This window comes from Loxodonta africana, chromosome 26 (genome assembly GCF_030014295.1).
Source record: "Loxodonta africana isolate mLoxAfr1 chromosome 26, mLoxAfr1.hap2, whole genome shotgun sequence".
In the NCBI taxonomy this organism is placed as follows: Eukaryota; Metazoa; Chordata; class Mammalia; order Proboscidea; family Elephantidae; genus Loxodonta; species Loxodonta africana.
In genome coordinates, this window is record NC_087367.1 from 5907372 (window position 1) to 5913371 (window position 6000).

Below are 6000 nucleotides of genomic sequence, written 5' to 3' on the forward strand. Positions count from 1 at the left end.
CAACGAAACGGGACTGAGGCGTGTGCGTGCGTGTGTGTGGGCGCGCATGCGGGCACAGATTCTTGCCTTTACAACAGTTAGAAGAGAACTTGGACAATGAGAGCAGAAAACTAGGTTAAAATATATACTGATAGCCCGGATAAATAAAGCCATTTTCTCAGAAAAATAAAATCAACGTCAACCAGGATCTCTAAGATTTGCTGTTTAAGAAAAGTATGCTCCTAACCATAGCATTCATTTTTTTTTCCCCCTCTGAAGACATGAAATTCTTAGAAAGAGTGTCCTAAAATTCTGAGTGTTGAGCCAGGCCTGTGAGTCAGAGTGAAAGGAGCCCAGGATCTCAACAGCAGCTCAACTAGAGAAAAAGAAACCTAACCTCTGGTCCCCAACTAGCCAAGGAAACATCAAATGTCTCCTCTACGGTTTCCTCATCTTTAAAATGAGAATGGCAAATATCAGCCATGCCCCCTTTGCATCAAAACAACACAGAGAACATGTTTTGGAAAGTATAAATTGCTACACAAAATTGCAAAATCTGGTACCTTGTATGGATAGCACTCATCCTTATTTTCCTATATCCCTCACCAATCAGAAAAGGCTTACCAAGTATTCACCATTAATTTAGCAAAGGAACTAAAGCCCCTAACCGCCTCCATCCCTCTGCAGCCATGAACTGGAAGAAGCACCCATATTATACGACTAATGCTCAGACCAGGAGCTTTAAACCATAATAGTTGCTGTTGGGTTAGTTCCGACGCTCAGAGACCCCATGTGCGCCAGAGTCAAACTGGGCTACATGAGGTTTTCAATGGCTGATTTTTCAGAAGTAGATCACTAGGCCTGTCTTCAGAGGTGACTCTGGGTCGTCTTGAACCTTTAACCTTTTGGTTAGCAGCCAAGTGTGTTAACCATTTGCAGCAACCAGGGAATTCTAGCCAAACCTTAGGCTACATGGGAGTGGAGGTGACATAATTTTCTAGTTATGTTCATCAGCCCCCCTCCCAACTCTCCACGTCCAACTCTGCACCCACTACCAGAACCTTCCTTGGTCCACGGGTCCACCTTCCTGGGTGGTGTTCCAAGTACAGTGCATGGTGGACCACAGGCTGCTTTTCAGCCCCCACCTGGCCTCAGCTGGTCATCCTCGTGTGGAGCAGAGTCTACAGACTCACAGCGCTCTCTCTGCCCACTACTCATGTTATGTGTCACTCTAAGAATTGGCCTCTTCTTTCAAATCAGGTGCCTTTGTGTCTTACTGAACTCTTTCAATCCTCCATCAATCCCACCAGAGTTTCAGGCCTGATCATGGCTTTGGGCTCCATATGATAGCCTGATGAAGGGTAATTCACCTTCCAAATAGTTAGAATGCAGCTACCTTTTCATTTTTCACTTGAGGCTACTCAGACAAGGACCCCTGGGTGGTCAAACAATTAACGCATTTGACCGCTAACTGAAAGGTCGGAGGTTCAAACCACCCAAAGACTCCTCGGAAGAAAGGCCTGGCCATCTACTTCTGTAAAATCAGCCACTAAAAACCCTATGGAGCACAGGTCTACTCTGACACACACAGGGTCACCAGGAGTTGGGGTCAACTCAGAGGCAGCTGGTTTTCTGGTTTACCCAGGCAAGCATAGGAGTGAGGCAGCTTACCTAAGTCAAGGGCACAGAGCTGAGCCCCTTGTTCAAGTGAAGCACCTCTTTCACTTGAACTGGAAGGTCTGTGCAACACAGTCAATTTCACCACAGTGAGGAACAAGAGAGCAGAGAAGATCCAAAAGAAAAGCAGCAGGAAGAGGAGAAAAACAAAATGAGTCCACGAAGTACAGGATCGTGTAAGTGAAAGGGGAGAACCACAGAATGAACACCCGACAGAGCATTCCGTGAGCACCAAGTCCCAGAAATGACGCCCTGGAAAGACTGGAGCGTATGGAGTAAGTCGCTGTTTACCAGCCACGGACAGGGTGCTGTCAAATTCGACACACGCGTGACAATTAGGAGTGGAACGTGTGGAGCCTGGAAAATAGTGGTGGGAGCCTGGGGTCAGAGAACAAGCAAAACCCGCCTTTCTCATTTCCCCCAAAAGAAGGGGAGGAGGTGTATAATTCCTCACTTAAGGCTCATGGGTACACTATATAAATGTTTCATGAAGCAAAGGGTTGGAATAAATGGCAATTCCAAGTGGCTAAAAAAAATTCAAATGCTGTTGGTTAAGAAATATAAACAACGCAACCAGGGAAAGATGGGGATAGAGTCCTTGCTTGGTGCCAAGTCTAAAAACCAAAAGTGGCTCTGATGTGGAAATGCAGTTTTTTGTGCTGGAAGAAACATAAAGTGCCTTGTTTTAAAATGTACCTTCGGTGCTCATCCCTAAGGTCTGAAAATCTGGAAACGGATCCCAGACCCAAGGGGACAGAAGAGTGAGAATGATGGCTTTCGGTGATTTTCCACACCCGGAGTGTGGAATTCTGGCCTTTTGACCTGCCAGATGGATGGCCCTTGTGTGTATTTGCTGCTAGATCAAAAGCTAGTCTTGTAGAGACTTGGCTTTATCATAAGCCAGTTGCCGTTCTGTTGATTCCAACTCACGGAGACCCCATGTATGGCAAGTAGAACTCTGATCCATAAAGTTTTCGGTGGCTGGTTTTTTTGGAAGTAGATTGTCAGATCATTCTTCTAAGGCACCTCTGGGTGAACTCAAATCTCCAGCCTTTTGGTTAACCATCTGCACAACCAAGGGACTCTCAGCTAATCACAGGAATTAGAAACTAAGTTCCAGACCAGCCCATCTAATAGAAATCATGAACTAGGCTACCAGATGCCCTTAATATTTGAGTCTCCACTTAAAGAACCTGGACCGCAGTCTCCTGGGTAAGGAGTGTCATCATTGCTAACGTTGCCACCAGTCCAATCTCCTTGTAAGCTAGGCTGGTGTACTCTCTCCTCATCAACACTCGCATCTCCAATGGGCATCTCTGACCTAACCCATCCAGACCCAAGCTCCTACCAATCTTTCCAAACCAGTTCTCCCTGCAGCCTCTCCCATCTCAGCAAATGACAACTCCATTCTGCAGATTACACAGACCAAAAATATAGGGGTAGGTTACTATGAGTCTCTAGCCCCAACATTTCCATCAATGGAATACATCACCTCGCTCTACATGTGTTTCTGTTTAATGTCACCTTATTTAATATAAACTGTTGATTCATTAACATTGAACTCATGTCCAACAGCACTATAACCTGTGCCTGAACAAAGCTTATCTCCGTAAGGCACATTATAGCCTTCTCGTACTTTTTTTTTTTTTTACTTAGGAACGCTGGGCAGCTCTTCAGGGCCATTTTCAACAGATCTCTGACAAAATGCACAGAAATGCTAAAATGCTAAAAATGTAGCACTAATAGACTTTGAAAAGAACACTTGTCCACACTGTGAGAGCTGAAACAGGAACACAAGTGTCACCTTGTTGGACCACAGCTGGAAACGTGGGGGTTGAGCAACTCAAATTTTTCACCACTCTGCATGTGTCCACGAATGGCCATAAAAGTGCCACAAGGATTGATGTGGGGGTTATAAACACATTTTAGCGAGTAGACAAATTTAGAAATACTGAATCCAGGAGTAAAGAGGATCAGCTCTATGCACAGGCTGGGTTGTCTTCCCAGCTACAGTACCCCACTGCCGGCTAGTGGAGGTACACTTCCACGTGTGATACCAACTCTGTCCCCCACCCAAAATCTAACTGTGCCCCACTGGGTAGGTGTGCAGAACAGACAGACATCCTTACTTGTCCCAGGAATATTTATGTTCTAAGGAAATACTACCCAACTTAAGTTCCCCTGAAAGTTCTTATAGTCCTCCCTGAAACTTACAGATCAATTGTAGACGTATGTAGCCACATAAATAATCTTTATCTCCTTTATTAAAGAAGTAACAACGCATAAATATTCATTTGGTTTTCCCAGAATGAAAAATTGAGCACAGAAAAATGTTCCTCCTTCTTTGGACCTCAGATGCAAATTATAAACATTTTTGCAGCAGTTAGAAGCAAAAATCTAAATACACGCACAATAGCAAGGATAGTTTCATTTTAAAAAATAGCATTTGGTGGAAAATGTAAGGTGAAATAATATTTATGCAGAATACAATTTATGTCTTTAAAAAACACGTATACTCAAAAAATCACGTTGTTCAATGAAGCAGACATATCCAAATATATCTGTTAAACACACTAGAATGGCTGTTTACAGAGGAGAAGGGAAAGGGAGTGGGGATCAGGATGAAAGGAGGGGGATAATGAAGTAACGCACAAGAGCAGCCTTGCATGGACCGTGGTGCTAATGTGCCATGAACTAAGAAATACTATTAACTTGTTAAATATAATAATCTGTGATATGCAGATGACACAACATTGCTTGCTGAAAGAGAAGAGGACTTGAAGCACTTACTGATGAAGATCAAAGACGACAGCCTTCAGTATGGATTACACCTCAACATAAGGAAAACAAAAACCCTCACAACTAGACCAGTAAGCAACATGATGATAAATGAAGAAAAGACTGACGTTGTCAAGGGTTTCACTTTACTTGGATCCACAATCAACACCCATGGAAGCAGCAGTCAAGAAATCAAAAGATGCATTGCATTGGGCAAATCTGCTAGGAAAGACCTCTTTAAAGTGCTGAAAAGCAGAGATGCCACTTTGAGGACTAAGGGGCACCTGACCCAAGCCGTGGTGTTTTCAATTGTCCCATATGCATGTGAAAGCTGGACAATGAATAAGGAAGACTGAAGAATTGATGCATTTGAACTGTGGTGTTGGCAAAGAATATTGAATATACCATGGACTGCCAGAAGAATGAACAAATCTGTCTTGGAAGAAGTACAGCCTGAATGTTCCTTAGAAGCAAGCTGGTGAGGCTTCATCTCACATACTTTGGACATGTTATTAGGAAGGATCAGTCCCTGGAGAAGGACATCATGCTTGGTAAAGCAGAGGGTCAGCAAAAAGAGGAAAACCCTCAAGGAGATGGACTGACACAGTGGCTGCAACAATGGGCTCAACCATAACAATGATTGTGAGGATGGCGCAGGACCAGGCAGGGTTTTATTCCATTGTCACTATGAGTCGGAACCAACTTCACAGCACCTAACAACAACAACAACCTTCTAAATTTTTTTCCTTTCCTGAGGAGGCACTAAAAAAAAACTGTTGTTGAATGGATTAATGAAAAGACATCAACTTAAAGTTAATTTTTAGAGCAACAAGACAGGCTGACAAGGCTTTCTTCTATATTCTATGTTTTGCTCAGAGCCCAGAACTAAGTCTATAGCTAGTTAATGATAATATCCATTGCTGTCAAGTCAATTCTGACTCCTAGTGACCCCACAGGACAGAACAGAACTGCCCCACAGGGTTTCCAAGGCTGTAATCTTTACGGAAGCAGACTGCCACGGTTTTCTCCTATGGAGCGTCTGGTGGATTCGTACCTCCAATTTTTCGGTTAGCAGCCAAACTCCTAAAAGGAGGGCTCCTCAATATTTTTTGGTCTATCAAATTGACAAACAAAAAATTATAACACTCAGTGTTAGCCACGGTATGGAGGAAGGGACATTTTCAAATTACTGACACAAGTATCAAATGGTACACTTTTCCAAAAAGCAATACTTTATTAAAATCCATAAAAATATGTAAAATCACTACCCAAAACTTCCACTTTGATGAATTTACCATAAGAAAAATAATTTACATACAATCAGATTTACGACCAATGGTATTTGATGCCGTAAAATTTCAAATAACCGCCATGTTCAGCCCTAGGGGATTGGTTGAATAAATTAAGGCATATTTATACAAAAGAATTATATTTAGTTAATATATAATGATATAAGAAAATGTTTTTGATCTATTACTAAGTAAATAGAGCATTTTAAAATATGCCATATAATCCCAATATTTACAGATGCACATTAAAATATTAGTGGTCATTAGCTCTAAGTTA